Genomic DNA, 12359 nt, shown 5'->3' on the forward strand with positions numbered 1-12359 from the left:
TCCGTCTTGTATTGAAGCCCTTTGTGCAAATCGCGCGAGATTTGGACGGACCAGGAAGAGCAGCTTCCGTTACAAACAAGCTTGAAATATAGACTTATTTAATTTTTTTCGGAACAATTTCGCATGTCGGGGCTTCAATACAAGAGGGACATTACATACGAGCACTATGGAGGTATTTTGATGTTTTTTGGTGTGTCTTTTTGTTACGAAGACAGTTGGTATCCATTTGCAACCGTTATATGGACATGCACTGCTACGCCGAGACCCCCTGTAACTCAGAGAAGCCACGGAGGACTCTGAAACTTCTCCCAGCCCTTAGTCCACATGAGGGGGAGGAGATAATGAGTTGAAATTTGAATTTTGGGTTAACTATTCTTTTAAGGTTTTGAGGTAAATCATTTAATCAGTTCACAGGTTTCAACACAAATCTCAAAATAGCAAAAATCACATAAGACTATCTTTCCCTAACCTCATCGTTGGTTACATGTTGATATCTTTGGTGCAGGAGGATGAGGCTGAGGAGATGAACCATCACCACCACCTGGACCCTTTGGTGAACGGACTGAAGTCGGTTGGTTTCAGGAGAAAAACCCAACAGTTGAGCTTCATGTTGAGCTGATCAAACCTTGTATCTCCAGCTGATGAGCCTGTGAACCATCTGTTGGCTGGACACTCTGACAGCTCAGAGACATTTAGACGGAGAAACAACGAGCGAAACATTTTTTTAATCTTCCTTTTATCTTTCACACACATGTTGTCAACGGAAAGAAGAAAAAAAAAACAACAATCTACAAACAAGAGAGAAATGCTGCGGCTTCCTCTTCTCATGTTCTTCATTTCATTTACATTCACACCAGCTTTTACAAGCCTTTAATCTTTCCTTTGACAATGCTTTTTCAGATACCTAATCCGGTCCGTTAGCGTTAGCGTTAGCGTCTTGTCTGCAGCACCTGTGGAGGCCACATGTGGACCAGATTAGCGGGTGGGAAATCCCAGACAGCGGTTTATACTCATCCAGTGACCACAGGTTTTGGAAGAATTTGAGCTTTGTTTGTTTGCGATAAGTCACGATGACAGATTCTCATGAACTGGAAAAATCCCGACCCCCCCTCCACCGTTAAACAACAATGAGTTCAGTCGGAGCGGGAAAACAAAGCGATTTCCCACCAGGTGACTTCTCTCTCCTCGGAGACGGATTATTGTACACTTTAGACTGAAAGGCTGAGAATGTGGTTATTGTGTTGTTGTGATAACATCCTGTCATCGCCGAGGAGAATTTAAACATTTAGAGAGGCCGATGATCACGTAGTGTTAGTCGCCTCCCTGGATTTCCCAGCAGCACGGATGAGTCACAGTGAAAAAACATCACAGGAATTTCTCATCTCATATCATGTGAGAAAGCTGCTTATTTTCATTATACAGTATATACAGATGATACAACACTGTGTCTGGCTGCAACAAATATGGATCAATCTGCTGCTGAATAGTCCCACTGTAATTGCCAGACTCTACTTTGTCTGAATTGTCTTACATTAAACTGATTTACGTCTTCAGTTTGAACCAAAGGTCTTAGAGATAAGAGTTATCTGCTCCTCTGTGGTTTGTCATTGACAAATTATCTAATTAAACAGGCTTTAAGATAAGTTTAGGTAATACTGCAGAGGTTTTTAGGAGAAGCTCAGTGGATGGAGGATAAATGATCAAATGTGTAATAAAAAAGGAATTTAAAGGAGATGACTTAGAAACTGTCAGAAACCAATGATTATTAGTTAAAGGGATAGTTCAATATTTTGGCCAATTGACCCATTGCCATAATCCCTATAGTCATAGCAGTAGGTTAGTTACCTTTAATTGTCGGTGCAAGCTGTTTTTAGAACGGCGGAGCAGAGCCGCGAGCTGCTCAGAGCTACGCTACGGAGGCTCATTATGGGATTTCTTGGTTTCCCTCATCAAACTCATCAAATACACAATCCAACAACTCCACAACGCTCTGGTGGACAAGTTGTGACCTGCACATTCACCACGCTATGAGATAATAACAGAACGTTACCACACAGAGTTGTTTTAGAGGGAAATTCATGCAAAACCTCTGATGCGCGTTGCCTTCAGGGACAGTTTTTCATCAACAGTCTCTGTATTTCCCTCTAAAACAACTCTGTGTGGTAACGTTGTGTTATTATCTCATAGCGTGGTGAATGTGCAGGTCACAACTTGTCCACCAGAGCGTTGTGGAGTTGTTGGATTGTGTATTTGATGAGTTTGATGAGGGAAACCAAGAAATCCCATGAGCCTCCGTAGCGTAGGTCTGAGCAGCTCACGGCTCTGCTCCGCCGTTCTAAAAATAGCTTGCACGACAATTAAAGGTAACGAACCTACTGCTATGACTATAGAGATTATGGCAATGGGCCAATTTGACAAAATGTGGAACTATCCCTTTAAGTTTAGTCTAAGTCATGTCCAACAGCAGTAGGCTATTCAGCCATTTTGGCTCAACTGTGAAGTGTCCACAGGATGAGTAATGTGATTACACCGACAGGGAACTGGTTTTAAGCAGATATAAGACTCAGTGTAGCACTTTGTCTCATTGGTAGTAAAGTGTCCATACCTGCATCAATATTGGTGACGATGTGTCAGACTCTGTCCTCCAGCTCAGACCAGACTTTGTGGTTTTACCAACTTTAAACCAATAAATAAAATATATTTCACACCACAGACTGTGTCGTGTGCAGGACTTCATGTTTCCTTCAGCTCAGACTCTGTTCTCTGAGGAGTTTTTTAAATATAGGAAACTGTCCACACACACTGATTCTCCAGTCTTCCCTAAAACCCCCTGAGTCCCTTTCCCATAATGCCGTTTGGTGCCATTAGTGGTTGAGTTTGTGGTCAAACACTCAGAATAATCTTCCAGTGTAAGTAAAGTAAAGTTAAACCGTGAGTCACTGAGCTCCGGCCGACCACATGTTTCTGAACAGGTAGTGTGTGTTGTGGAGCCGGGCGCTCTGGTTTCCATGGAAAGAGTCGGTTTTATAGGAGAGAGAAAGAGAAAGAGCAGCAGCTCAGTGTTTGAACCACAACTGAGGAGAACTGGTGTGAATATAATCTCTGCAATTCATGTAATGTTATTTAGCTGTATTACAGTATGCTATGATTAATCAATTCCTTATGAATGAACTTATGTACTTGGTGTAATATAACCATAATCCTTATTGCTGTGACCTGCTGTCGACAGACTGTCTTCAGGTCTGTCCATCCACTCGTCTTATGTTATGTTATGTTATGTTATGTTATGTTATGTTATGTTATGTTATGTTATGTTATGTTATGTTATCTTATGTTATCTTATGTTATCTTATGTTATTTTATCTTATCTTATCTTATCTTATCTTATCCTAACTTAAAGAAATACTCTGCTTTGTTTCCATTTTTATACAGTCGATACTTGTCAGATAAAACTGTGCATTTAAAATGACACTGACAGATCCCCCTCTTGACATTTTCAACAACTTTACTCAATACTTTTAAAAATGATGGGGAATTATCACATTTGTTTTCTTCAAAAACAAAGTTTGGAGAAAAGTCTAAAATCTGAGATCAAAATCAGAAATACTTTAATAATCCCCAGAGGTAAAATAGTTTAGTTACAGTGCCCAATTCCAAATGTACAAGTATAATAAAAATATAGAATAGTAACTTACAATATATACATAATATACATAAAACCTTCTCTTTACTCCTCAGATTTCTCATATTCAGGGTGCAACAATCAGCTCAGACATGGATTCATCATTATCTGTGTGATAACATCAATATTATAATGATTCAGTCACAGTGACAACTACTAGAACAACTACTTCTATTCTTTATGCATTATTCACAGGAACCAGAGCCACACACACACACACACAAACACACACTGCCATGATAATGAATGCCTCCCAGCAGCAGCTCTCTGTCTCTCTGTTGTTTGAAAGTCGGTGAGAAATGAAGATGTGTTGTTTTTGTTTTGAGTAATTTCGCGATGAAATATTGACGCGTGTCCTTGACGGATGAAATTCTTTCAGCAGCTGCATCCTCTTTCATTTCAGAGAATCTCAAATCCATTTATTTATTCTTTTTGCAGCAAATTTAAAACACATTGGAGCCGAGCTCTTGATGCACTCAGTATAGTTTAACACTTCATCTATAACACACTGCTGTTGTCAATTGGCACTTCAACAAAGCAACACACACATACAAACATTTTTTTTATTGATTTATCATATAAAACTTGTGATTCTCACATGATATTCAGGTACATTCAGGAGTATGTTACAGTGAATTTGCAGTGAATTGCTCCTTTTCACAGTCGATAATGTTTAAATATCCCAGTGCTGCAAAGTGAAAGCACCTTGTTGAACTGAGAGAAACTTTCCCTCTGAGTTATATTCAGACTTTTTAAAGGTTTTGGACCAGCGCTAATGGACACGAATTCAACAGTTAAAGGTGCAGTTTATGGTGTTTTTTAAAAACAAATAAAAGAAAAGGCAGATTACATATAATTGCACATGTAAAAAAGGAGTAATTTCTTCTTAAATCTAGGTCATCCTGTTGCCCAGATCTTTTTTTTTTTTCAGGAATTTCCTGCAGCAGTCCCGTTTATCTGATGGATTGTTCCCCAGGTTCTGGATCTCATAAAATAAAGTACAATAAAGGTGACATCAGTCTTAAACAATCCCTCAGACTACACGCAGAGGTTTGTCTCCACACTGAGTAACAACACTGAAACAGTGAGTGGGTAAAAATATCCTTTAATCTGTGTGTCGTGAGGTTTTTATGTTTTTTCCAGAAGTCGACTGACTGACTGCTGAGTCGCACGTGAAGTTTCCATGAACACGCTGCTTCGCTTTTTTTTTCTTTTCTTTTTTTACGCACCCTGACACATTCGCAAAGCATGAAAGTGTTTGGTACAGTAACACTGTGGAGAGCTGGGTCAAAGGTCGCTGTTAAACGTCCGTCTTAAATCTGGTGATTCATGCTGTTTGGTTGCCGCTCAGACTTTTTTACACTCAACAGGACACTCTCAGTTGTTCCTCCTCATCCTCATAAAGTTTGTCACTACATTTAAACTCGTAACTCTTTGGTCTTGAGTGAGAAAAAAACAAAAAAAACGCTCGCAAACATCTTCCACCAACTCAGAAAACATCCTCACGTGTAAGGTCCAGTTGTAGTGATGTATTCAAATGTAATTGATGACAACATGAGCACACACAAAAAAAAAGCATGGTCACATAATATTTCTGGACTTTACGAGTCGCTTGAAGGCATCATAAAGTCATAAAAAGCTTGCAGATGGATTATGGGACGTCAGACAAACAGGGACGGAGTTTCTCTCCTGCATCTTTGAAACCAGACGTGTCGATCTGTGTTTGGTGAAGAAGTGTAAATTTCATCGTCTGGCTTTAAAGGTTATATATATATATATATATATATACGACATTTCCTGCCACTAGATGTCGCACTAGACCGCCTCAGCAGCTATAAACCAACACTAATAATGCTTCTTTGGCCACGCCCCCTCCCTACGAGCCTCCCTCCCTCCTCCCTTCATGTTCTCATCATCATGGTATGAAGCCACTCAACACACGACAAGAAGCAAAGTTTCACACAAGATCAAACAATAAACATTTCGAATATTATCAGACATTATCTCATGCTAGCATCTGTGTGTGCGATTTGCTCAGCTCATTTCCAGTCACTTCCTGCGTCTGTGGCTCCGCCCTCGACCCCGGCCTTTACACATGATGTTTTCTTGGAGGAAAGTTGGTGTCAGATCTGCCAACATCTCTCTCCTCTGTCTGGTGGTTTTGGTTTCACAGCTGCAGACGATGCTTTCAAAGCTCAGAAGTTTGGACGTAAAAGAGGGTTATTGTACTAATATCATAGCTAGCGGATAAAAGTTCAAATTTTCATGTGTTGTTGTTGCCATTTTGACCTGAACAGGTGATCGTGATGGTGCTGCCTGTGATGCAGCGTCTTCTGTTTAGAGGATCTTTGATCTGCTCCACAGCAAAGTGAGCAGTTAGCCAAGCTAGTGATAGCAACATTTGCCAAACACATTCATAATAACAAGTTGTTACAGCATAACAACTTATTGAATTTTTTTTTTTTTAAATACATCCATCCATGTTTTCTTCTTGACAGTTTATGTTAACTCTTGGGGTTGTGTTGACTTGAACTAAACTGCTGTCCATCCATCCATCCATCCATCCATCCATCCATCTGTCTGTCTGTTCATCCATTCATCCATCTACCCATCCATCCATCAATCCGTACATCTGTATGTCCGTTCATCCATCTACCCATCCATCCGTCCGTCCGTCCTTCCATCCATCCATCCATCCATCCATCCATCCAACCATCCATCCATCCATCCATTAATCTGTTCATTCATCCACCCATCCATGCATCCATCCGTACATCCATCTACCCATCCATCCATCCAACCAACCATCCATCCGTCCATCTATCAGCCCATCCATCCATCCATCAATCCGTACATCTGTCTGTTCCTTCATCCATCTACCCATCCATCCAACCATGTACCCATCCATCCATCCAACCAACCATCCATCCATCCATCCATTAATCTGTTCATCCATTCATCCATCTACCCATTCATCCATCCATCCATCCATCCATCCATCCATCCATCCACCCATCCATGCATCCATCCGTACATCCATCTACCATCCGTCCGTCCGTCCGTCCGTCCATCCATCCATCCATCCATCCATCCATCCATCCATCCATCCATCCATCCATCCAACCATCAATCTATCCAACATCCATCCATCCCTCCATTAGTTCGTCTTTCCATCCAACCATCCACCCATCCATCCATCCATCCATCCATCCGTCCATCCATTCAACCATCCATCCATCCATCCATCCAACATCCATCCATCTACCCAACCACCCATCCATCCATCCAACATCCATCCATCTACCCATCCATCCATCCGTCCATCCATCCATCTACCCATCAATCCATCCATCCATCTATCCATCCATCCATCCATTCAACCATCCATCCATCCATCCATCCATCCATCCATCCATCCATCCATCCATCCATCCATCCATCTACCCATTAATCCATCCATCCGTCCCTCCGTCCATCCATCCATGGTCCCACCATTGGTTGGGTTTAGGCAATGAAGAAAGGAGTTGGTTAAGTTTAGTAAAAAAGACCAGGTAGAGGCTAGACAGGCCAGATAGATTAGAGTCCAGATAGGTACAGAGAGTCCAGTGGGAACATAGGGCTGAGGGAACATAGGGCTGTGGGAACATACGCACGCTCCCGCCTGGACGACCTCTGATAGGAGGATCAAGAAGACAAAAGAAACACCAGTTCAGAGTGAAACCGGAGCCTCGTTGGGTTCTCCATCCCATGGAAAGACCAGACCAGTTTGGGCTTGATGGTCGGACTGGGACGGATCTGCTGGAACCAGTTGCATGAACGAAACCGATGGAGCTGGTAAAGACTTTAAAAAAATAAAAAAAAACCTTTATAGATGTTTGAACACTAAACCAGCTGAACAGGATTTGAGTCGACAGTCTCCTTGTCCATTCCAGTCCAGTCCAGTCCAGATCAGCGGGGGTCTGTTCTGGCTTCTGTGCTTTAATGAAACCGTTAATTTACTGTAGTTCACAGCATCACCCCCAATAAGAGCTGATAAAACCTCTTGCCAGACACAAACCTAATATCACTGTTTCAATATTGTTTTTTATTAAGGGTGGAAAACAGATTATAACGCTGTCTAATGGTGTCTGGACTGAACTATGAGTGGTATTTAATCCCATCATCTAAAATTAAACAACTTTAATTGTCTCATATGAAAATGACGTCTGTATCCAAACTTCAGCTTTTTTACATTTTTTATATGAGGCTCCAGTCGTCCAGGACTCCGTTTATGGAGGTGTAGCTCAATTAATCTGGTGCTAGTGGCCCTCGGGGGCCACCAAAACCAGCTATTAGCAAATCATACTTTCACGGTTGATAAAAAGTCGCCAAGATATAACTCTGAAAACTGAAAACGAAGACAGGGCTTCGGGTTTTGTTGCTGTAATTTGTAAGTATTACCTGCACCTCTCTGTGGATTTAAATGACGTTAAACCCTTTAAAATTAACAATTAATTCAAACCAACACCGAGGAAAATAACATTTTTGCGTGTAGACATTTCACATTCTCTGCAGAGAGACGACACAACTGGACAAGTGGTGGTAGATTATTATCACAGCTGCATCATTACACAAGCACTGACGTCCTGCAGGAACACAAGTTCCCTGTGTAATAAACTCTCAGTCATTTATTTTACAGTGGGCCGTAAATCCAGATTTTGGACACATATCAATCATCATCATTTTGCGTCATCACTGACAAAATATCTATAAATCTATAAAAATGTGAAGTGTTGCATGTGGGATTGTTAACAGAGGGAGAAGTACTTGTCTTGAATTCTACTTTATCTTTCTATTCTGTCTATTTTTAGTGGAGGAGGAGGGGGGAACTCCAATGACATCGTTCGCTATAAATAAAAAGAGTTTATGGAATGATTTCAGACATCGAAAATAAATGTACTGTAAAAAAGATGTAGAGGAAAAACGTTAAATTAGGATTAGATGAAGAGATGAAAGCGACAGAGACGTAAACCCGCTGAACTCAGAGGTTTGGATCAGAGCTGACATGAAAACTCGAGGACATGAATTTCAAAATAAGAGCTGTGGTCTCACTGCAGACTGATATTAAATCCCCCTCAAGTTTGCCCAGTTTTTATTTTTTTTATTTTTCCACTCAACACTGTCATCACCCAAGACCATATTTATCATCGTCTCAGTTGAAATGTGGGTTTCCTCTTGTGGAGTTGATATTTAGAGAGATAGGCTACCACAGTTTATTCAGCTATTTAGTGCATTTAAAAAAAATAATAATCCTGTCACATGAAGTAAACTAATCTTTGTTTTATATTAAATTTCTTTTTTTTTTCCTTGACTACCTTATAAATATTTGGGCCAACTGTTATCATACTGTATAATAAAACAAATAAATAAGATTTAATTCTCACCATGTGGTTCATGTGTTTTAAATATGTCAATTATATCATTTTGTAAAGGAAAAAAATAAGAGTCATAATCAAAACCATGTGTTTACAATAATATATAACAATACACATTTGGTTAAAACATCTCTATAATATCCATTAAATAAAATCCATGTCTGTCTAATTATCTAACAATAACTTTGTTTTCATGTGAAATTTCAGCTTTATTGATTCCAAACCGAAGCTAATGTCGTCCCGTGACGTTGCCGTGGAGACATGCGGCTTGTGTTTTGGATGGATGTGAGTGAAGGTGATCCACAGCAGAGCAGCACCACGACGGTCCAAGCTGCTGATAGAGACCACATTACATTATGACGCTTTAGTTTGTTTTTCTTTTTAAATACAGAGGCTTGAACTTTGACCTCTGCTGAGAGCTGCTGCTGCTCAACGCCGCTAAAACTGATACTGTGTGAGGGCAGCGGAGCGTTGACCCCCGGCCTGTCAATCACTGCCACTCTCACTTAAAAAAAACACACACACAAAGGGATTTTTACTTCAAACAGTCCTGAGGCTCTGAGCCGGAGCCCCGCCCACCTGTCAATCTCAAAACTGGGAATAAATGAGGATCAGATGCGTCGCCTGCAACAACAAATGACTCACCATCGTCCAGACTCGTTGGAAACCTGAGAGATCTTTAAACTTTCCTGTTCCTGCAACAACCAACAGTGATGAGCAGTGACTATAGCTGCACTAATCACTATTTTTTATATCAGCAACATCTAACACACATGCATTTGCGTTACAAACACCACACGACTCCACACGTTTAGCATCTTTCAGCTCATTGTTTTGGTTTAAAGGAACAACGAGGAGTTTTGGAAAAGCGAAGCGTTTTCACACTACATTTATGAGCCTCCGCACCGTGAAATTCTTTGACCAGCACAAGACAGACTCATGTTTTCATTCATCAAGAATTAAAGTCAGAGGTTGGAAGACGATCACATACCGTCGTAGTTCCGACCATAAACGGTGATTCGGCGGCGTTATTCTCATGACTCGCCACGAAACCGAAAGTAAAGAAACGCTGGTCGGCTCGACCAGCATTTCCGCCACCACTAATAATAACAAAATAACGATAGAGACAAAACGATATATTTATCGAAAATGGGCCCATTAACAAGTGTGGGTAGCGTAGATTCATCAACATTAACGTGAGACTTTTAAATAACCAAATAGAAACTCCTCGTTGTCCCTTTAACATCCCAAACCCTTCGTTGCACAAGATGAAATATCTCAAATGAAAACTAAGGCCCTGTTTACACGACAATGCTCACAGATGCAAACGGCAAAATATTTCATCAGATGTACCTTTCGTTTAGACGGCGAAGGCGTATTGGGGGCTTGAAAACGCAAAAAAGTGAAACAAACTACTCTCCAGAGTGGAAATCTTAAAAATGCTCCGCTGTTGTGTCCCCATGTAAAGGGTGAAAACGCAAAAGTCTGTTCCGATTGCTCCGACCTGTGGAGGGCACGGAGGGCAGCGTTACGATGGCCGGCGTACAGCCTGGTGGAAATCAAGAAGACGAAGAAGGAGAGGCAACAATTCTGGGTTGTACACAGGTGTGCAGACTTGGTGGTGTTGTCTGTTGTGTGGCACACTGCCACCTAGGCGCCTGGCGTGCATACAACATTGATTTCCACAGACTTTTGAGTCACCATATGCACGCAGATTTCCACCCCAAAAACACTTGTCTAAACGCGAAATAAAAAGTGAGAACGCAACGCCACTTTTTGATTGTTTCCGTGTAAACGTAGGCTCACAAAGTGAAGCATTTAGCAGATAAAGAATCTGATATTTCCCTCAGGAGGTGGTGGAGACCAAACATGGAGCTCAAAATGATGTGTCAACAATGAGAAAAAAAACAAATAACCCAATCTACTGTTTTTGGAGAGAAATGTAGACTCATGTGCAGTTTACAATTCTACATAAAGCAACTACAGTATGTCCATCTTCATAGTTCATCCCATTGCCGCCATTTTTGGCATTATTGCATTAATTAATTAAACCCAATGTGGTTTTCCTTTATATGTCATTGTTTAGTTGTTGCTATATCTTTCTACTACTGTACCTACTGTTGTTTGAAGTACGAAACAACTAACTCTTCTTCCCAATTAGCAACACGGGGGACATTTTCTTGACAATACATGCATACTGATTAATCCCTGAGCGACTTATCATATGGGACTTTGCCTTTATTCCACTGGGCTTCAGCTGAGGAGGAGGAGGAGGAGGAGGAGGAGGAGGGGGAGGGATCCCCTCTCAGAAAGGCCCATTCATTAAACAAGTAAATGTTTCCACTGACATCATGTCCACTCTGGAGGCTCAAAGTGCAGCGTTAGAGGATCTGCTCCCGCTCCGTGGCACGGCCATCCCCGCTGATCAGCATCACACTCTGGCTCAATGTGAAGCAGCTGTGTGCTGGTTGGCACGCTGCAGCCGGCCGGCTACCTCCGCCACGCTCCCACCTTTAACTTGTCCTCAGCATAACAACATCTTTGTATGGGAGCCAAGGAGGCTCAGATTTAAGCACAATGAGCTCACCCCTGCCTGCTCTATGACCACAGGTCGTAAATCTCCGCTGCACCTCGTCCCGCGGCCTGCAGCTGGACTCAGTGATATACAGCTTGGATAAACAGATAATACACATGCTGAGTGTTTACTGTCGTATACGTTTAACCCACACAGAGTAGAAGAGGTTTCACTTGTCCCCGTGGAGCCACTTTGTCCACTGTTGCTGACAATGCAAAAAAAAAAAGACACATTCTGGTACATTTTGCCCACTGGGTGGCAGCAAAAAGAAGCTGTAAAATTATATTATCACCTCATAAAGTTGTTTGGCATCCAGCAAATGAAAAGCAACATGGTCATCCCATTATTATATGAAGGTAAATTAGGTTTAATAGGCTATTCATAAAACTCAACTGTAGGTCTGTTTTTGGTCTACACCGTGACCTGAAGAAAACATGTGTCACTTCAGCTCTGTAGCCTTTTTGTCTTGATCTGTAGCGTATTTGTATTCATATTTTAGTTTTTCACAACTATTTTTCTTTTAAGGGGTAAAAGGAAGACAATAATAAATTGCCAAATATGTAGAGGGTTAGGTAATGTTAAGTAAAGATGGAGATTCAAATAAATCGTATTTGTCATTTAGTTATTTATAAGTAAATTAATAATGTTGATATTTAGGTAGCATTTCTAATTGATTCGTTTGTCATTA

This window comes from Trachurus japonicus, chromosome 24, assembly GCF_045865225.1.
Source record: "Trachurus japonicus isolate A0001 chromosome 24, Traja_1.0".
In the NCBI taxonomy this organism is placed as follows: Eukaryota; Metazoa; Chordata; class Actinopteri; order Carangiformes; family Carangidae; genus Trachurus; species Trachurus japonicus.